The following is a 23,437-nucleotide window of genomic DNA, read 5'->3' on the forward strand; positions in this document are numbered from 1 at the left end:
GCCAGTATAATATATCTCTGGGCACCCGCTTATTTTGAAGTAGCCACGCAGAATTTATTTTTAATCCTTATTGGCATTAGAAATTGGATCGTCTTTCCTGTTCCTTTTTTTCCCTTGGGTTTTTAATTGAAAAGAAATCAGACGAAGGTCTGGAGTGGCAATAGTAGTGGTTACAATTTTTTCACTATAAATTTGCATTATAGTTTTAGTGGCGAATAAGGTAAGCCAAGATAAGGCTACCCCTCTGGACTTGAAAAATGTTAATCTTAAGAAAAAAGGTTTAAGGTTCTGTTTTTTCTCCCTCAATGCAAATCCTTTATTTAGCTAATCATGCACCATGCGTAGTTTAGTTATTTATCGAGATTACACAAACATGTATCGCACATGAACACACAGCTACTATAAAACACATACAACTGTTGCACAGATATCACAAGTAGCAAACATTCAGCACATACTAGGACATTAGCCCAATAGCACACATAGCACAACAGCACAGACAGTACCCAATACACATGGCACAATAGCAAACATAGCACACATATTATACCAGCACGCTGAGCGCAATATGTAACCATTTGCAATATGTTAACTGAAGGGAGACTACATATTCAATTTCAATTGAAATTCCTTCAGTTTACCTTGGCAATTTGGTGGTCTTCAAGCTCTCTATCTGTATTTGTAGCGGTCAAGAAGATCTAGATCTAGATGCTAGTTGTTTATTTGTCTTGACTAGCTTTCTATGGAAATTCAATACTTCTCCTCTATCATTTCCATTAAACTTGTTTATTCAGAGAGGGTGTCTCTAGCTGTCAGCATTGCAGACAATGGGCCAATTATAACATCTCTTTGTTAAGACGCATCATTCTCATGTCCAGGAGAGGCTGATGTGTCACGTGTGTGTGTTTGTGTGTGTGTGTGTGAACTAAGATTTTTGCACCAAGTGACAAAATAGTATGAAAAGGGAGACAATCGAGTACACGAAAATAGAAACCAAAAAAACAGTCTCTCTGATAGTATCAAGCAATTATCGCCCCTTCATCTCCTAATCATAAACATGTCAGGGGAGCAAATGGGGAATCACTGAGACAGCTTCGCTCTTGATACCATGGAATAATAGTAGAGAAAATGTTAGCCTACCAAGTTACCGTTACATGAATCTTCTGTTGTACAAAAATATCCTTAACTTACTTAACAGTAAATGCTACCATAATAATATAGCCAAACCAGATGTATAGCAATGTTTGAATAGAGTTAGATCCAATATGATGTAAAAAATATGTTCCCTCTGCAAAGTTATCAGTAAGACAGCTTCATACCATAATACTAAATAAAGAAAAATTACACGAATAAATAAAAAGATAGATACGTTATTTATAAAGAAAACAAACCGATGATGCTGACCTCCCATACGGGAAGTCTTTTTTCTTTCAAGTGACTGCTTTCTTTAGCTAGCATGAGCCTTGTTTATTAAGTGTCATTGACATGGTTCTACATTCCGTATTACCAGACGTCCAGTCACTGCCCTTTACAGCGCTGTATGAAAGCCGGTTCTCGAGATCAGAAGATGACAGGAGACACGACAGACCAAACACTACTGATAGAGTCATTGACAGGGCTAGCCAGACACCGAAATTGGTCTTAGTAATTTGGTGTTTTTATTTTCTCGAAGGAAAGTCTATAACCTACAGTGCTCACATAGTCCTAGCGATGGTAACACGGGGCAGTATCAAAGAGATACTAGCCTCGAATGTAGCAGTAAAGTATCATAGCTACACTGACAGAATAAAATAACATGGAACATTGTATCGAAGGGATACTAACATCAGCCAGGATATAGCAGCATAGATTCTTAGCAGCATAGAATCATGATAACATGTGGCATTAGTGACATTATCCTACTAAGATAACATGCCTTGAGTGGCATTACGATTCTTCTAGGATACGACGCAGTTGATTCACGATATTTATTCTATAAAAAAAAAATATGCTTATGGACATTGATTAACAGTAGTTTTCCGTAAGTGGGGCCGTTATGACTTTGACTTAGAAACAGTTGCGAGTCTAGGCGTGTGTCTAAGGCATTGTTAGTTAAAAAAAAACAAATCAGGAAGAACAAGTTAATATAATGTTTACACATTAGTTATAGTAGGACCAAAAAAAGAGCTTTCCAAAATATTGGTGTAGAAGGCTAGTTCACCATTCGATTGAAGACATTACATCCAATGTTCTTAGTACAGAGTATGAAATAATAGCCTTTAATAGTTTAGAATCGTCTAGTTCTCCAGCTTTAAAATGTCTCACAGTTTCTGTTTATGCACATGGACATCTGAATTAAAAATTCTTACAAAGGTGCTGTGGCTGAGTGGCTAAATCCATGCGCAGCTGAGTTAAGGTTTAAATCAGCAGAAAAAAAAACTATTGATTTGAGATTTTACTCAATTAGCTTATTTATCGCCTCCGAGATAGCCCAGAACTAACCAAATAAAGTTTTGACCATAGCCCACTGAGCATATACATAAGCAATGAGAAAAGTTAAGCTATGGCCCAACACAGCGGTTCTCAACATTTTAGCTCCACGACACCCTAATGCAATTCTCCAATAGGTGACGACTCCTAACCCTAAAATTATTTTAGTTCATAGGCCTGGGTAAATGTGATTTTGCTATTGTTATAAAATCGTAATTGAAAATGTATAGATCTGAAACCCATAATGCATCATTGAGAAACTGAGCATAGCAAAAGCTTTGTATTGTTTATCTTGTAAAGCGCCCTCTCTGGTTTAAGTTCATATGTTACCCCCTCCACACACATACAAACGCACACTTTTTATATTATTCAAGTGTCTCTTGACGATTGTTTCATAACTCATTTGACGAGAGTCTAACACACTAAAGTTTAACCCTGAGTGATGGGATATCTTTGCTACATTGCTACAGAAGTGAATGTATACCAACTTGGGCACAAATACCGAGCACGTTGAAAACGACCAAAACAAAATGCCCTAAGTTAAGAGACACACACAAAAAAAAAAAAACGCCAATTTCCCTTGGTCTTAGGTGACCTCAAGCAAGTAGTCCCCAAAGAGGTCGTGATCCACATGTTGGGAACCCCTAATCTAACATCAAAGCAAATGCCACCATAACCTGCCTTATATGTGAAAGGGAGAGTCTCCCCAGAATAGGAGTGTCAGTCACACAAAAAAGTGTCCTGCGAGGTGAACCACAGTCGTTTTACCAGTGAAGGAAGACCACATATTCCACGAATGCATATGTTATATTACAAAGTTGACATACATAGGTCAACATATTTTTCCTCGTCATAGATATACTTGGTATTACAAGATCAAAGAAATGACCTTTTTTTTTATTTGGGAGGCAAACAAAACAAACAAAAGATTAAGGGTTACTGAGACTTCGGGCTGAGATAAATGACCCCAGAGAGAAGGTCAATCATAGGCGTGCCTGTGCAACCCGGGGACATCATTAGTAATTAGGAGATAGGAAGACTAAGGATTTGAAAAGTGGAGGTCACTGGGAGATATCTGGCTGCTAGAACGTTACAAGACTATTATATAGTTCAGTTGATAGTCTTAAAATAAGAATAATTGAAGGCAGTTGATATATAACTTTATTTATCTTTATAGGTTATGGGAATCGTTCTTTTTTTAAAGTCATTTCTAGCAATATTGATATCAGATTGTTTTCTCTTTATGCAGATATTATTTCAGTAGATCTTAAAACTAGAAATCATGACTCAAATGCAGACAATTGTTATCCAATTACTATATCATAACATAAGAAAAACAATATTTGTAAAATTGAACAGCACTGCCATCTTTGTTTCTCTCTCTCTCTCTCTCTCTCTCTCTCTCTCTCTCTCTCTCTCTCTGTGTGTGTGTGTGTGTGTTTTAATATTCTTACAGAAGAACTCTTTCATTGTGATATCCCACATTGCTTGGTGTGTGAGTCACTTCACAGATGTGAGTATAATTACGTTGTGTATTTAAAAGTGGCCCAGCTAATAGGGGAGACAATGATACCAAGAGTTCCACCTAGCAGGGAGATAACTGCAAGTAATTGTGAACTAAAAGCCTGGGTCTAGCATTGTAGGTCATCATAAAAAGAGGGGGGGGGGGAGTGGGGGGGGGTGAAATTAAATGGTATCAAAGATAGTAGATGAGCTACAAGAGTCTGTGAGTTGGTTGTAATTCCTAGTATTATTGGGGACAGGGAATCTCCTTTCTCCTTAATATAACATGCGATAAGGGCAAATGGATACATTAACACATGTTATGGCGAGAGACACTCTCAAGACTAGTGCAAACCCTGTAAATGAAATCGTATCGTCAGTCTTCATTGTAGATAATGTGAATTGGATTACATGGCAATAATGGTGACAGCTTGGGTGTATCAACTTATGTGATATTAATCTGAAATGACGTTTTTGTACATCAATTTGTCTGTCCATCTGTATCTGTACCCAGTGGCGTAGTTAGGAATTCGCCATCATTTGGGTAACCGGGGGGGGGGGCTTGACCTCTTTGCGGGCCCCTGCATTTTGCGTAATACTTAATATTTAATGTAAAAAAAAAACCCGCTCATTTGGGGGTCACCCTCAAGTGGGAGCCCGGGGGGGGGGGTAAAATTCTCCCATCACACCCTAGCTACGCCTCTGTGTCTACCAGAGTTTCCGTGTCTCTGTCTATATCTGCTTTTGATTTTCCAGTTCTGCTGTGCCAGATCTAGTTCTACATCTTTCTAGACTCAACTTTAACACATATATCGATCTATTCAAATATATAAAGAAAAAACAATCTCCTGACAACCAAAAGAAGCAGTCGGTAGAATTTAGAAAAAAATGTTTCTTTAAATAGTAGTCTCCATGGTAACACGCTGTTTGGCTGCGTTATTTTCAGCTCCGAGAAGAAGTCAGACAATGTAATGGCAAAATCTATAATCTGACGTAAAATAATTGGCGCAAACTAAAAACAGACAGTGAATGATGAAGAATTGAAAATATAATGGAAAAAAAAAAAGAATATAATGAAAAAAAAAAGATGTGAATACAATGAACGCAGGACAAAATTTCAAATAGCAGAAATCTTAACCCTGTTCGACAAACTCATTTTGTCGTCTGCTCTTTAAGTATTTCCGTTTCACAGTGCGTATATTATTATTATTGTTTATTTGCTTGTTTTACATATTTTTTCCTTTAAGAAAAAAAGATAGATAATTTCATCCTACGAGATGCTTGTGTTAATCTTGTTACTTAAACTCTCCTTAGTTATTGGTTTTCCTGGCTGATTCATGCAACCCATTCCAGAAGGAAAGGAGAAAGATTGGTACGAATTCGTCTTATCATATAGGATAAAAAAAGATACTCACGTGTGTCTCCATCTTATTTCACTTATTTCACTCTCATTGTTAACTGGTGAAAAATTGTTTCTAACAGAGCAATGTGATTTTGAATATTTTACATTTCTTATAATATAATAATAATAATAATCTTTATTGTCCGTATGGAAATTTGTCTTACAATTTGTGCATTACACCAAACAAAAAACATTATAACTATAAGAAACCAAAGTGTACATTCACACCAGACTCACTCATAATTTACATGTGACAAAGTTTATACCAGATTGTTCTTATTTAATGATTTGATTGCCATGGGAACAAAAGAGTGTTTGTGTCTGTTTGTCTTTGCTATCGGTATCTTGTATCTCTTTTGTGATGGTAAAATCACAAAATCCTGACCCAAAGGGTGATTCTTTATTTCGAGGATCTTGTTAGCTTTTTTATAGAAGTTTGTCTCAAACAACTGCCCAAATGGGGTTTGTTTTTTGCCAATGATTTTACCAGCAGCATTTAGGATTCTATAAAGTTTATTTTTATTTTTAATGCTCAGATTGCCATACCAGGCAGTGATATTGAAACTTAAAATATTGCAGATATGAGCGTGAATAGATGAAAAATGTCATGAATTTGTATTTCTATTTCTATTGCATTACGTATGAAACAGTGTTGTTACAAGGCAAAGTAGACCAGAGCGTGGAAGACTAGCACTTAGTCATCTTTTATCCTTTTCATATTTTTGTCAAGTCTCTTTATCCTCATTTTTTACCTATCCATTATAAGAGACTCTATAAAGGGAGTGCTTCAAATGTTTGGCTGCGTGAAATATCTTTGAATAGAGCGAGCAATTCTAAGTGTTGACATCTTGTACACAAGTCTTATGTTTGACTTGAAGGCAGAATCAACATGAAGCCGAACACAGCGACGTATGGAAGTTTAAGAGTTATTAGCTTCTTAAAGCCTCGTAGATCTGATCCTGGAAATAGCTCTTTGTTAATAGTTTCAGTAAAGGTATTTAGTTGTATATAAGGTCAGGTATTGACGAGCGTATCTTGGAACCACCACAAATGTGCACCTCTATTATTAAGTGCCAGATCCCGCCTGGCCCAGGTACATCGTGAGACATTGCATTTAAAATGTAAGCCTTCAAATTCAAGACTTCCAGTTTAGATTACAGCCTTATCACTCGGCATTGAAACAGGGCTAATTAAACTACTCATACTAATCTCGACCTTTGATATAACAATACTAACCATTGCTAACTAATACTTACCAATACTAATACTAACTAATACTAACCAATACTACTAATACTAACTAATGCTAACCCGGTAATCAAAAGACAAGCATAAAGTAGGTTTAGCTCCTTCTAGTTACCCTAGATATCTCTCACTACGCTTAGCTCCCTCTAGCTACACTTTTAAGTTCTATCTAAATACCTAAGTTATTTGTATTTCTCCATCGTTTCCTATAGATTTTTAAAATTCCTCTAGCTACATTTAGCTTTAATGACTATTAGCTTTCTCTAGCTACATTTAGCTTTCTCTAGCTTTATTTAGCTTTCTCTTGCTAAATTAGGCTTTCTCTAGTTAGGCTTTCTCAAGTTACATTGAGCTTTCACTAGTTACCTTTAGCTTTCTCTAGCTTTATTGAGCTTTCTCTAGCTACCTTTAGCTCCCTCTCGTTACCTTTAGCACCCTCTGCTACCTTTACTGCAGCGATGAGCAAGAAGAAAAAGAAGAAGAAAGCCGATGATTAAATTCTATGAAGCGCATGATTAAAACTTTTTTTTTCATCTCTCAACGACCACGTGATTAGACTTGGCCCACAGCTGGACACCGTTGTTGTAATTAAGTTCCGGATTCATCTGAAGCCATTCAGGCCACTTTTAGACCGGATCAGGTACTCTGACTGCCGTGAGTCAGGTATAAGGAGGTCACGCGTCGAGGTCAGGTGGCCGGACGGTAAGTGGAGCATCATTAGTTAAATTACTTAAAAGTGTAATTTAGTTCTTCAGATGTTGGGTCAGTAAATTAGGGACTATCTAATGGATGGAGTGAAAAAAGACGGCCGCTAAAGAAATTTAACAATTTCAGATTGGAAGGAAAGAAAGAAAAACAGGGGGCGTGGTAAGAAAAAGGGGGCGTGGTAAGAAACAGGACTAAAGGAACATCTAGATAATAATATGATGTCTTTTAAATATAAAAATAAGTAGAATATGACAAAAAAGACGAATCTTGGTTCGCACGGTCTGAACTAGTGGGAAGTAACTAACTGAAAGATGGGTCAGTTAGCTGAATAGTTAGTGTAATCAGTGAATTCCAACTGGTCTGATAGTTAGCCAGTACTAATGACTGTCTCAAAATGTTGACGGATGATAACAAGACAGTCAAAGACACGCTCGCATGCTACTTTTAAATCTACTCGCTTAAAAGAAAAAGAGATGGAGGAAGAGACAGAGAATAGAGATAGATAGAGAAACAGTGAAAGAGAGCGAGAGAAATAATAAAAGGGTGAGGGAAAGATCGAGGGACAGAAAGTGAGAGAAAGAGAAGGAAAAGAGGGGAGAAAAAGAAGTGAAAACAAATAAGAACATAAAACTAAAATGTTATTTAACCTTGGTTAGGCCAATAATAGAATATGCATCCTCCGTTTGGGACCCCTCAACTCAAGAAAACATTAAGAAACTGGATCAGACTCAAAATAGAGCAGTGCGATTCATAACAAAAGAATATTCACATTTGACTTTAGTAAAATCACTAAATTTAGAAAGCCTTCAGGACAGAAGGCTCAAAAGTAAAGTAGCAATCATACAAAAAACACTGAACCATAATCTTCAAATACAAAAACAAAATGTAATAATATACTCTGAAAGACACAAAGATAAAGGCACATTCCTCGTCCCATATGCTAGGACAAATTTGTATAAATACTCCTTCTTCCCTAGTGCTATTAGAGCATGGAATGGGTTGCCTGAGCTAGCCAGGAAAACCAGTGACTTGGCAGAATTTAAGTCATTGGTTAATATGCATGACTAAATGCATGACGGGTAGGACGTAATCATCTTCTTTTTTGAAGTAACGTCTGTATTATATAAGATAAGATAAGATAGTTAGAAAGAGAAAGAAGACGTAAAAAGGAGAAAATAGTTCTTAAGGGGAGACAATATCGGAAAGATCAAAATGTCGGAAAGGAAAAGAAGAAAAAGAAAAGGGAGAAACTTGTTGTAGTGTAAATTAAGTTCTTTGAAGTGTATTGGGTCTCATGGTTGTAAATTAAGTTCTTTGAAGTGTATTGGGTCTCATGGTTGTAAATTAAGTGTTTGAAGTTTATTGGGTCTCATGGTTGTAAATTAAGTTCTTTGAAGTGTATTGGGTCTCATGGTTGTAAATTAAGTTCTTTGAAGTGTATTGGGTCTCATGGTTGTAAATTAAGTTCTTTGAAGTGTATTGGGTCTCATGGTTGTAAATTAAGTTCTTTGAAGTGTATTGGGTCTCATGGTTGTAAATTAAGTTCTTTGAAGTGTATTGGGTCTCATGGTTGTAAATTAAGTTCTTTGAAGTTTATTGGGTCTCATGGTTGTAAATTAAGTTCTTTGAAGTTTATTGGGTCTCATGGTTGTAAATTAAGTTCTTTGAAGTGTATTGGGTCTCATGGTTGTAAATTAAGTTCTTTGAAGTGTATTGGGTCTCATGGTTGTAAATTAAGTTCTTTGAAGTGTATTGGGTCTCATGGTTGTAAATTAAGTTCTTTGAAGTGTATTGGGTCTCATGGTTGTAAATTAAGTTCTTTGAAGTGTATTGGGTCTCATGGTTGTAAATTAAGTTCTTTGAAGTGTATTGGGTCTCATGGTTGTAAATTAAGTTCTTTGAAGTTTATTGGGTCTCATGGTTGTAAATTAAGTTCTTTGAAGTTTATTGGGTCTCATGGTTGTAAATTAAGTTCTTTGAAGTTTATTGGGTCTCATGGTTGTAAATTAAGTTCTTTGAAGTTTATTGGGTCTCATGGTTGTAAATTAAGTTCTTTGAAGTTTATTGGGTCTCATGGTTGGTCAGGAGCATTGATAGATTTTAATAATAATCTTTATTCTTACACAAGTCTTTTGAACTAATATCAATGTCAAATATTTCTTCTTCTTCTTCGTTCTCATAGTTATGTTGAAGTGTTCAGATGACTAGACCAATACAGGAGATGAACTGCGCAGTGGTTTCCAAATCAGGGAGCTCTCCATATAGTTTTCTTTCTATTTGGGGTGATTTGGGGCCAATGTCTTATACGGGCCTCTTGGTAAAGAGAGCAGTTTTGGAGGACATGGTCGGCATACTCCACATGGGCAGATTTCACTGGTTCCAATTTTGAGCTTCCGGTACATGTGTTAATGTCAACTATTCATATGAAAGAAAATGTGAAGTTTGAATAGCATTAGGAATAGAAAGTTATTGTATAGTTTCCATTTTCTCTTCACAAAATGCGGCAACGCTTGGGTATAGAAAGCACCGTGTCACACTTAAATATTCGTTCATTTCTATTACCTACACATACACATCTATCGGTGTACACACATGAAGTGTCTCTCTGATATACCATCCCCCAGCATACACAGGTCGGTCCCTTTCTCCACTTATCAAGACATCAATAGCTGTTGCAGTGAACGATCTTCAAACCTAATGCCCCATTGAGAGCCCGAGGCCCCCCGGGGCATAACGTCTTTAGCGTCTTACTTTCAATCGGTGACACATCCTTTTGTTTTAGACCAAAGATTGGAGGCTTTAAGGCCCCTACCTATCATTTCCCATCTCTCAACATTTGTAAGCGCTTTTCTTTACAGATTTTTTAAACTCTTCACTAACTAACTAGAGAAACCTTTTCTGGTTTAGTCCTTGGGGAATGCGAGCAAATTAGTAAAACCATTAATTTTGAATTCTGGACACAAGAAAGTAGGGAATTTTAATGAAGTGGCCTTAACAACCTAAGGAGATGTTTTTAATAGCTGTCCAAACTAAGGTTAAACTTGAAAGAACAGAAATGGCTCATGAACAACATGCATCGTTAATGCGCTTTTAGCTTTAAAATCAAAGTATTTTTTTTTCTGGTGTGAATGAAACAACGAAGTAAAAAAGCTTTTGTTAAAACGTTTTATTTGCGGTGCAAATGTAGATTTTCAAGTTCAACTAAGTAATGTCAAGGACGCTGGAGTAACCCTTACTGTACTCATCTTAAAAAACAAAAAGTTCTAGATTTCTTCGTGTAGACTAGCCTATAATTCTAAAATTTCTGTGAAATATATATTTTTATAAGCCCGAAAATATAGCACTTTATTCATATTATAATTTATAATAACTTGCTAATAAATCTCTGCAAGGTTGGTGGGAGCATAGCACATAATGATGTGAACATTTTTTAACTTAGACAAAAATTTGGCTCTAATTATTCGTTCTGAAACTGGTTCCCATTCTAGAAGACTTTTGAAAGCTTCCTTGTTTAGTAGTAGTGCTACACCATTTTCATGTAAGTCATCTTCTTTTTCCTTTCCAGAGAAGAGTTTCTCCTGATTGCAGTCTTGTTTCACCGAATGTGTTCCATCGAACTTCACTCATTCCCAGGATCTGTAGTTTGTAGTTGGCCATTTCCTTGGCAATTTGTGCACATCTACCTGGTTCACCATCAAAAAGCTAGCAAGAGACCGTGGAGAGTGGCGTGTTTTTGTCGAGGCCCTATGTTCCATGAGGAACTCAAAGGAGTGATGATGAATAAATCTCTAGATCTAGTTTTAGAATGTGGTGCTAATATTTTCAGGTAAGCCTAGTAAATAAAAATATTTGCAACTAAACAACGTCAGCTGTTGAAGTCTTTTCTTTTAATTTTTTAAATGATAGACATGATCTACATAGGTCTGGATCTATTTATGTAAGGCTATAATTTATCGACAACATTATTTAGCTAATTTTTACATTCCTGAGAAGTTATTGTTTAAAATCACCCAGGAACTATATTCTAGTCTTGATAACAATATCTCAGGCGTAGCAGTCGATCTCATTATCAACTCTTCTTTATTACCGCTAATTAGTTGCCCATTGGTTTGAAAATAATTTTTGAGGTTATTTAGTGCTACAAGCAGAACAGCTGAGAGAAAATTTGACTTTATGGTGCTAAGAAGTGCTAACAAATTACCGTATACATTCTAAAAAAACATTAGCATATTGGGGCTCGCAAAGACTTTCCTTCAGGGAACAGCACCAAGAAAAAGACGAAGAGGCAGACAGAGAACGCGATGGGAAGACAACGTAAAAGAATGCCATTGAAAGAGGTTCTATCCAAGGCAAAAGACAGAGAGGAATGAAGAAAGACGGTGGACAAATCTTGTGAGGTGCCCCAACGGTCCACCAGACTATGGGATAGGTAAAGGTGAACTCTATCAACAGTTCCCCTATTTTGCACGTAGGATACAGATAATAAGCTTGCTATTTATAGTTTTTCCACTGTGTACGAAAATCTCAAGCAGGCAAATATTGCTTATTTCCACAAGATAGTCAAGTGTATATCTAGATGATAGAGTGTGTTAAAAGACAAAATTTACAAGAAATGATACACACATGACTAGAAGAAATCTATGTATATTGAATTTAGTTTGCAAAGAGCATGAGAAATGGCAGAGAGAGAGAGTGAGAGAGAGAGAGAGAGAGAGAAAGGAGAAAAAGAGAGAGGGAGAATAATAATAAGAAAAAAAAAACAAGTACTTAAAATAGAAACATATATTCCTCACATTGATTTTCGGCCTACCAAACATCTCTAGTTTTATCATATTAATTACCTAAGGTTGACTCCATGGGCGTAGCCAGGATTTTTTTTCGGGGAGGGTTTTGGGGGAGGGGGGGGAATCCCCCCGACCTCCCCCCCCCCCCCCGCGAAAAAAAATTATATATATAAATATATGTGTGTGTGTGTACATAATTAATCTTTATTACATTCTGACCCTTTCGGAAGACGTTTATTGTTTATTGTAGACTCCCCGCCCTTGCTAGCTAGGGGGTCTGGGGGAGTTCGTAGCGCTCCCCCACTCGCCCCGCCGCCGAGCACTATTTCTGGTATTGAAAGCCAACAAAATGCATATTCTGAGGTATCTACAGTGCATTATCTTGCTATTAAAAAGTTTTATTTCAAAAACCTAATGTGCTATTCTTACTGACTTAGACCCTCTCGCGCCGTTCGGCGCATTTTCCGGCAAGCTGTTTTCGCAACTCTTATTTTGCGTAATTCATTTTGTCGGAAAACATGTCCCGCAAAACCTCATGCGACGCTCTGTGACAACCTTACTAAGGATTCGACTCCCAGTTCGGCATATGATTTCTTTGATTTAGACCCGATCTCTATGACTGACTCCTAAAATCTGTCTTAGCCATCTTTGTTGAGACACATTTAATGATTTTCAATTTCGGCAGAAGACTATTCACACTTAATTAATGGAGCCCAAGCCACTGGTAGAAATTTGTAACCTTTCTTGACTACGCTCTTGGAATTACATGCCTGTATTTCGCTTTAGATTTTATATCGAAAAGGAAAGTTTTTTCGTCAAATCATCTGTTGAGGGGTGTCACCACCTCAAAGTTGGTGCCATAGAGTAGAAACCCTAATTCTGTATTGTGTATGTTAATTCCATATTGTGAATCTTATTCACAACCCATGTTGCACTAAGGTGAACACTTTTGACCTTAGGTGAACCAGAGAGTTAAAGGCAGTCAGTCCACATAGAGATCTTGTAGCAAGCACTTGTATTGAGTCACTTAAGATATAAGCAGTAGAGTTAGATGTTTAAAGTAGTTGGTTATAGAATAAGTACTAAGTTGTGATATTCGTATATTACTGTTGGATTAATACTGACCATTCCTGGGTCGAATTGTATGGTGTATTCACTATGTGGTGTTATATTAAACTTATTGTGTCTGCTACACCCAGCGTCATTTTATTATTCTGTGATTTGTAACAAGAACCCAATGTCACCACCACGCCTACATTGATAACCACAGCCACATTCATAACATATAAAACAACACAGTGACATTAATGGTGTCAGAAGTGTCAGCAAACAGCATTTATAGTGTCAGAAGTGTCAGCAAACAGCATAGTGTCAGAAGTGTCAGCAAACAGCAATTATAGTGTCAGAAGTGTCAGCAAACGATATTTTATGATATCAGAAGTGTCAGATCTACTAACTTAAAGGATTTATGAGCACCAGAGGAACAAGTCAAGAATTTTTTTCCTATTGCTGTCAGAAATATTTTAATACTACAGTTACTTACAGTAACATTTATACGGATATTTTTGAAGTTGGCAAGTGAACTATTTAGTTAACACATGAAAAAGTAACTCTAAAAAATATTTGTTTACACATGACGCCACTCAACGAGCAAGAAAGCTAAAACCTGATTATTATAGACTCTACTATTTTTCTCATTTGGTCGTTCAGCGACACATTCAACATTATAGAGATGACCTAGATCTACATTTATTGAGACCAGCACACAATTTTTCAAGTGAGATTCACGTGATCCAAGAGTGACATTATTCATTATTATTATCTTCAGCTAGTCTAACACTCTAACTCTAACAGAAAACAGAGCTGAAATTGAAAGTTAACTGTGCCTACTATTTTAACTTGTACTTCAAGATTGAACTTTACATGAATTGCAACTAATCCAGAATTTATTAAATTTTTTGACTACACACTTGGTATGTAGATCTACTACTACATGTCATGTTGACCTGCCATGACACAGTTACCATTAGCAAGCTATTTTTTCATCTGTGATGAACTGAACAATTCGAACTGTTCCTGTCTGAGCTGTATTTTCAACTTTTCCAGTTGACTACTGTCCTAAGTGTCATTTATCTGGAAGCCTGATTTATGTGGTTGTATTTTTTTTGTACACCAGTTGAGATAGCTTTAGGAGCACAGCATTGTTCAAAGTTACTTTAACATCCTAAGCGAAAGAGATCAAACATGAAATGCTGAGACAACCTGGATACTACAGCCTGTGTGGGGAAACTAGACAACCGTAATACTACAACCGGTGTGGGTGAAAATCTAGTACTACAAGTCATTCAAGTCATCGTTTGAAGACAGCTGATATATGGTCAGTCGAAGTAGCTGACATATTCAAGAATCATCTACATCGAGTGCTCGTCATAATTCTAATGACACACTCCTATTGTCGCTGTCTAACAGCACATTTAATAAGAGAGCGCTCTTACTCTTAGACCTCTCTTGTCGTCACTACCTAAGGTCATTTTTAGTTATTTATATTTGTTTCAGCAACTGTACGAAACAGTGGATTACCTATCAAGCACATGAATTATTTATTGGATTACTTGTCAACTATATGAATTGTTTAATGGATTATCTGTCAAACATATGAAGTATTTATTGGATTACTTATGAACTGTACTATTCTACTGTGGATTTAACAAGTGGATTACTTATGAACTGGAACATTGTACTGTGGATTTAACAAGTGGATTACTTATGAACTGTACCATTGTGCTGTGGATTTAACAAGTGGATTACTTATGAACTGTACCATTGTGCTGTGGATTTAGCAAGTGAATTACTTATGAACTGTACCGTTCTGCTGCGGATTTAGCAAGTGGATTACTTATGAACTGTACTGTGGACATAATTTATGTGGAGCATCACCGGAACTTTATGTACAAGTCAAGCATCAAGTGAATATTTAAGGGAAGTAACTTTAATTACCCTTAGTATTATCAGTATTGATTAGTTCTCTTGAACTACACCACAATTTTTTACATTTGTATTTATATATACATTTGACTTTAGGGACTAAATTTAATTATCTATTGAGTCTGAGCATTTATATTTTTTTTCAAGTAAGCATCCAGGTATTGGTAGGGACTCTTTAGATAAAGTAAATACTTGATCGTATAGCTGTATTAGTCAAGTTTGTATTTCGTTAAGTATCTATCATATTGTTAAACTCTTGTATTGTCTTGTTTACATCTGTTGAATTTTCTTTTGCGTCATTGTTATTTCTCATTGTAATTCTTTTGTCTACTATTTCTACTATCTTGTAATGTCTCTTTAAAGCAGACTGTTTAGTATCTATAGTGTATTTATGTTTGTCTAATTACTTATTAATATATATATTTATTTTACTTCTTATTTCAACCTATTTTTTATTATTATCAACACTACACTACACACTTGATACACTATGGGATATATTTTGATTTGAGATTGTGACAAGATTGATTGTAAATAATATATACTTTGAGCACATTCAACTATTTGATACTATCGATACATTGATCACTATTTATCAGACTAATAAGGCTCACACAATTGTGAATTATTTGTTGCAATAAACTTTTACATTGCAAGGGGAGATACTAAAAATACATAATCACATAATTGATCAGTAAAGTATTACATTACGAACTAGACAAAGTACCAAGAATAACTTAAGATACCTCATAACCTCAATTGTTTCGCACAAAATATATATCTACTATTACCTGCAATTACTATTTGAGCTATAATAAGTATTTATCGTACAATATTCATTTACAACTACCTAGTGTTATCATATCTATTAAGTAACTATATTACTAATTTGAATCTTTGAAAATGGCTGAGTATGAAAAACTAATAGAGATAGTGGATAAACTAAAGTTAAAAGAAGATGATAGAGCTGCATTCATTAAAATTGAAATAGATAGAATTAGAGTAGAAAAAGACAAGCAACGTGAAGAAAGGCTACATGAAAGAAGACTGAGAGAGAAAGAACAAGAAAACTTAGAGAAAGAAAAAGAACGCCAGCATGAAATAAAATTAAAAGAACATGAAGAAAAAATGGCCAAGCTAGCAAAAGAAAATAAAGACAATTCAGCAAGTCAAACTTCATCTCATTATCAGTATCATAGCAAATTTAGGAACTTTGACCCAAAAGAAGACACATTGGAAAATTTCATAATTCAATTTGAATACATCTGTCAAACAGCAAATATGAATAGTGCACAAATGGCTCAACAACTTCTAGCTAACCTAAGAGGTGAACCACTAAACATCATCGACACACTAACTATGGAGCAAAGAAAAGACTACAACACAGTAAAACAAAGACTTATTGAACATTTTGGCAAAACGGAGGAGCACTATCGAAAACTTTTTAGGGAAATAAAACTAGCAAAGAATACAGATTTAAAAAGAACAATACATGACATGCGCCAGAACATGAAAAAGTGGCTACAACTCGCAAACTGCAACTTAGATGACCCCAAACAGATCTTAGATTTCTTTCTCATTGAGAATGTGTTAATTAATGTTACAGATGCAGCATTCTCATTCCTGAAGGAGAGAAAAATAAAAAATGAAGCTGAATTGATATCAAACTTAACAACATACAAAGACTCACACCCAAACATCACCATTGACAAAAGGGAATTGTACAATGTAGCTGCAACAGTGACAGAAAACCATCCAAGAACTACAAATAAATTTAAATATGCCAAGTGCATACAATGTTTTTTTCTGTGGCATATTGGGTCACACCAAAGCAGAGTGCAGAAAGAGAATGGCATCAGAAAAACAGCAACATGTAAATAGAAACCATAAATATGGAAGAGATAACAGAACTTTCCAGAGCTTCAGTCCTAACTATAATAGATCCTATCAACAACAATATAACAGAAGAACATGGCAAAGCTACATTCCAACTAACAGTAGATCACATCAAACAAACAGAAGATGGCAAAACAACAGAATGTCTAGAAGAGACCAATTTCAAGATAGACAACATACTTACCACAATAACAATCATACCAGACAAAACATAGCAGCTGTAGCAACTGAAAGACCAATAGAATATGAAACAGTACCATAGAAAAAGAATGTTTAGCCATAGTGTGGTGTACACTGCGACTAAAAAGACATCTGTTAGGCAGACTTTTCCTAATATTTACAGATCATAAACCATTAACCACTCTAAATGTTAAAGCAAATACTAATAGTAGAATTACAAGATGGACCATGATCCTAGCTGATTTCCATTTTGAAATAAAACAAATAAAAGGGAAAGATAATGTTATTGCTGATTTTATGTCCAGATATATTCAAGATAATCAGAATGACTTAGATAATGATCTATGTCATGTTAGTCAAAACTTGTATTGCTAAATGTCAAAGATTTAAGATTCACACCTTAAAATAAAAAATTATTTTTACAACCAACTATGAGCATTATTTTGTAAACACTGAGCATTATTTTGAAAACATTGTACTCTATATTTGTAAACATTGAACTAGAACTAAGACTTCATTTTTAAAAAAAAAACTCTATTTGTAAACAAACTTTGGAATTTGATTACTACATTGTAACCAACAATTTTTTCACATTCTTTTGTCAACAAGAATAACATTTTTGTACTCAACAATGTAAACAAACATTGAATTTTTTTCCCAACTTATTCAGTACCTAGCTTAATTTTTTTCCATGTAATGTAAACATTATTTTTTCTCATTGTATTGAGAACAACTTTGACAAAATTTTTTCTACAGCTATTGTAAACAAGATTGCAATTTTGTTTACTATGTCATTTATCACAATTATATAACTTAGTCACATTTTTCAATACTATTGAAAAAAGGAGATTGATTCATAATGTAACTTATTTATTTAACGTCAATTAGTGTAATTAAATATTGACATACACTTGTATTTTTTTGAAAACATTTTTGTCAAACTATTCTTATGGACTATATTTTTTGTAACAATCATTGATGTAAACAAGAAGATTGTTGTACAAACTTTTTGATATTTCAAGTGCTGAAAGAGACACTTGATATTATTCTTTTAAATTGGACTTACACATTTTTTTCACAACAGATTAAAATGAATACAACTAAACTAGTAGGATGTTATGCTTGTATATATATGCTTGAACAAATTAACGTAACCTCAAAGATTGTATCACAACTGACACAATTTCTCAGTTGAAGTTTTTTTGACAAAGGAGTTTTTTGAACTTTGTACACAATAATTATTTGATAAACAATGTAACATTTAACTTTTGCCATTACTAGCTACAAATTATTTGAACTGTCATATGGAGAAATACTTAATTGAAACATAAGGTGCATGTAACAAGCACTATGAGGGATACTTATTACTTTGATTTCATGTTGATACTTTTGATCCAATATTTTGATATTTGAATTATACATATTTACTTGTGTAATATTAATGCACAACAATTTTTTATGGAGATGTCAAACCTCATATTGAAGTAAACAGATACATTGAATTTGTAACAATGATCATTAATCAATTTGATCTTGAATTTTGACACATATTTTGAATTTTTCTATACTTATCACTTACATATTGAGACTTACTTGTAACATTTTCTACATGATTTATACATATTGTATTATTGGTGTCAAAAACCAGACTTCTAACATTTCTATAGTGTCAAAGATTTTTTTATAAATAGATATTGTGAATAAAAACTTGTATTAATTTTTCACATTGTGACATAGGAGATTGTCATTGAAATTTTTGTCACACTTTGCACATATTATTATGAAAAAGACTTGTAAATATTGAACACATTTGAATATTGATGTATATATTAGAACTACATGTAAAGAATTATTTGGGATGTTAAGCATTTGACTCAGAGAATTATTTGAATTGCCTTACAAGAATATGATGAATTAGAGAATTTTGCCCTTGTATGAATTTTTTTGATTCAGCAAATATTTTGTGTAACACTGTCATATTATATATTTTATTTCAAGTTTGTAGTTCTATTTGAACTCAGCAATTGAACATTTCATAGACCCCAAGAATTCCAATTGATCCTACTTATGATAATTATGTCGTCAAGCTGAAAAAAATTTCTTCAAAATTTTTTTCAAAAGGGGGGTGATAGGTAATGTCACCACCTCAAAGTTGGTGCCATAGAGTAGAAACCCTAATTCTGTATTGTGTATGTTAATTCCATATTGTGAATCTTATTCACAACCCATGTTGCACTAAGGTGAACACTTTTGACCTTAGGTGAACCAGAGAGTTAAAGGCAGTCAGTCCACATAGAGATCTTGTAGCAAGCACTTGTATTGAGTCACTTAAGATATAAGCAGTAGAGTTAGATGTTTAAAGTAGTTGGTTATAGAATAAGTACTAAGTTGTGATATTCGTATATTACTGTTGGATTAATACTGACCATTCCTGGGTCGAATTGTATGGTGTATTCACTATGTGGTGTTATATTAAACTTATTGTGTCTGCTACACCCAGCGTCATTTTATTATTCTGTGATTTGTAACAAGAACCCAATGTCACCACCACGCCTACATTGATAACCACAGCCACATTCATAACATATAAAACAACACAGTGACAAGGGGTTTTAAACTAAAAAATCTCTGGGTTTTTTTTCGTTTGTTTTGTTTTTAATTCAAAATCAAAATCTTCCTCAATTGTGCTGTTGGAATTTGGGGATTGTTGTTTGCATTTTTTTTTGTTTTGTTTTATAGAAGAGGGGGATTTAACTGCAAAAACCTCTGGTAGGGGGTTTAAAATTCAAAACCCCCTGTAGGGGTTTTAAACTCAAAGCCCCCTGGTAGAGGGATTTGTATCTCAAAACCCCCTGATAAGGGTTTTTAAAATCTCAAAACCCTCTGGTAGGGGGATTTAAACTCAAAACCCCCTGGTAGAGGGTTTTTAACTCAAAACTGCCTCGGCTGTGCTGTGGTAAGTGATGATTTAGTATTAAAATCTCACCTAAAATAAACAAATGAAAGCAAAAATCAGTCATTTCGGGGGGGGGGGGGGGGTTGAACCCCAAGAATCCCCCCCTGGCTACGCCCATGGTTGACTCTATTCAAACATAAATGGTTTCAGAATAACAAATACGAACTGTTTCATCGTATTAAAAATCTATAGTAGTGGTGTTTGGTGGCTTAGTAGTAGAGCGCTTTGAATTTGAACCTAGGGTCTCGACTTCGAATCCCGGTAAAAACTACAGATTTTAAAGGCACTCCCCCCCCCCCGAATCCAGTCTAATGTCTACTTGACTTATGTGTACAAAGACTTTCGGTTGTTGTGCTGGTCACATGACACCCTCGATAACCGTCTGCCATAGAAAAAAAATTGGCTTAAAGATAGCATGGTCTAAAATAGGTACATTTAATGTCCTTTTTTAAAAATACAATTTTTAGCATCCCAAACACCTGAATATGTCATAGTATTAAACACCTGAGGTTGTTCATATTAAACACCTATATTTTGTAGTCTTTATTTTTTTTTTTTTGGTTACGCTGGATACAATGACACGTCACAAGCGTGAGCAGGCCCTACCTGGGACCCAGGAGAGAAAGACTTCCAGCTTTAAAGAAAGCCCCCAGGTCGGACATCTGCTGTTGACCAAGACTGGTATTAAGCGAATCAGGTTAGTGACCCGACACACAGGAAGTGTCTGGAGACGGGTAACAAAAGTAACGAAAGAAGAAGAAAAAAAATGAAAAAAGGGGGGGGGGAGTAACGTGTGCTACTCTTGTTCTCATGAAAACAAAAAAGTGCAAATAAAATATTCATGATGAATTGAAACGTGAATTTCAAATAGTAGGCTCAAATCAGAATGCATTAATTAAACCTTTTTTTCTCTCTCTCTTTTTGGTTCAAAACATATAATGAGGTTCTAGACCTAAGCAATTTGTGTGCAATTTTATATAAGCAAAACCAAAGTAAATAAGAATAACTGTAATATCTCGCATAACATAACTCATTTAGAAGTTTTCTGTGGAACATATACATAGAAATGTCCAGAAAAAAAAATTTCTTCAATATACTTGAACCATATTCGACTAATGCAGTTAGGTCAAGGGTCATTCACTCACACTTATTTACAATATCGGTCACCAAACATTTGATAGAATTGTATAAAGTTGTGAAATCAGCAGCAAGTTTTAATAATAACATACTAATAATACAATTACAAAATGAATTAGATGGTGATGCTGAAGAGATCTGTCATTTCATAAACAAAAGTATTTAGTGAACGTTGGGAACAGGACTTTTTTTAAAACAAGTTTCAGTTGAGCAAGGGATTGACCAGTAGCTTGGGATATTAAGATGTTAATAAATATAATGAAATTTGATCTTTTCTTGTATTCAAAGCAAAGATAGGCAGAAAGACAGACAGACAGACAGTTAGATAGATAGATAGATAGATATATAGATAGATAGATAGATAGATTGATATATAGATAGATAGATAGATAGATAGATAGATAGATAGATAGATAGATAGATTGATATATAGATAGATAGATAGATAGATAGATAGATAGATAGATAGATAGATAGATAGATAGATAGATAGATAGATAGATAGATAGATAGATAGATAGATAGATAGATAGATAGATAGATAGATATGAAGGCAATATGAGTGAGAAATAAATCACCAATTGTACTTACCATTAAGTTGATCGATACTCCTAGATTTAATGTTACACAAACCAACGTATGGGTATTGATAATCTCTATGTGAATTGTAATCCAGATTTGTGATGAATTGAATAAAATTAATATACTATCCCTATAGTACCTATAGTATACTTGTCTGTGATGTAGTATATTCCAGTATTTGCCGTTACTCAAATAATTGAATAAGTAATGAAATACATGTTACTTTGGTGAGAAACACAACTATTAAAGGAGTTGTTTCAAACAGGTAAGTCCTACACTTCGAATCTTTCCAGTCGTGTCCCTACACTCAGCGATCAATGAAAACAAGAGTTTTAACGCCGCAGCTAGCGAGCTCTTCCAGATCAGGAGCGGGGATCGGTAAATGGTGGGGTGGGGGAGGGGGGCAAACCTGGGAAGGAGAGCAGTGTGTGGTGGGGTGGGAAGGGCGTGGGTGGCGCGCGTAGAACTGCAGGGACCAAGGACACTAACTCGTCTCTCCCCGCGTGACACGACACGAGCAAGGAATCAAGCGTCACTGTACAAGGGGACATCACCGTCTCCTCGCCACAGCAACTGTGTCGTTTGAATCCCTCCGGTACCCGCGATGTTGTTTTTTTTTTCACCTGTCGCTTTCTTGACCTTACTCAGGCCTTACTGGTCTAAGTAGGTTTCGAATGAACATTCAAGACACAGGTGGAAACATAATTTTAATTATGTAATTAATTACATAATGAAAGGCCGACAATTTCCATAGGCCCCCATTAAAAAACGAAAAACTTGGTCCTAATATGTGCTAACCATCCCAGTTTGAACCCACGTGTCACAGATCGATAAATTTCAAAAAGCCACGCCTACAAATCAATTTATCCAATAGGAAATCGGACTAGTGTAACAGCACTCCTATTAGAGTGAGAACATGAAGGCAAGACCTGAAAATGCAATACATATATATATGCAATAAAATACAGACGTTACTTCAAAAAGAAGCAGTTATCTATGTGCGTCAATCATTTTCCTTCTTAAATAATTGAATTGCCGAGCTGATTTAGATACTATTTTAAACAGACTATTCTATTTCGAAATAATTATAAATGAGTCCTACTGGAATAAGTATTAAAGTATAAGAAGACGTTACACTCACGCGCTGACACACCTAGTTGACACACTTTAAACTCACACATTATAAACATCAACAATTTCTAACACGCAGTAACACAAGGTAAGTTTAAAAAGAAATTTCGCAATAGATATGTAGAGAAACAAAAAGTTACAGCTTTTTTTCCGAATCCCAAAACCAATGTTATATTCATGATTAAAACCGTCTAGAAGAACAAGACTATAGGTCAATACAGAGACGAAGCAAGTTGAGTGTGAAAAGACAGATGAATGCTTAACATAAAATCTCATTATCAAGACAACTGGCACCATAATAGTTGGCTTTCTTATTTCACATCAAACCTTTTTTTCCAATTTTAAAGTTAATTTTAATTTTGGACATTTAGAAACAGAGCAAGTTGTCTGATCAGGTTTATAACGTTGAAAATAGGTCATATGCTCAAATCAGATTAAATATTCTACCTATCTCATGTT

The 23,437-nt window shown here is 35.0% G+C and overlaps 1 protein-coding gene across 1 annotated transcript in view; it reads right to left on the bottom strand.

Annotated features, from left to right (window-relative positions):
• Nucleotides 1–22,164, bottom strand: part of LOC106074552 (protocadherin-9-like) — a 47,174-nt gene extending 25,010 nt beyond the window's left edge. Inside the window, exon 1 of the mRNA XM_056038621.1 lies at nt 21,857–22,164. The gene's annotated coding sequence lies outside the window, so the exon portion shown is untranslated. The remainder of the gene's footprint in view (nt 1–21,856) is intronic.
• Between the last annotated feature and the right edge of the window lie 1,273 nt (nt 22,165–23,437).

Source organism: Biomphalaria glabrata, chromosome 8, assembly GCF_947242115.1.
Source record: "Biomphalaria glabrata chromosome 8, xgBioGlab47.1, whole genome shotgun sequence".
NCBI lineage: Eukaryota > Metazoa > Mollusca > Gastropoda > Planorbidae > Biomphalaria > Biomphalaria glabrata.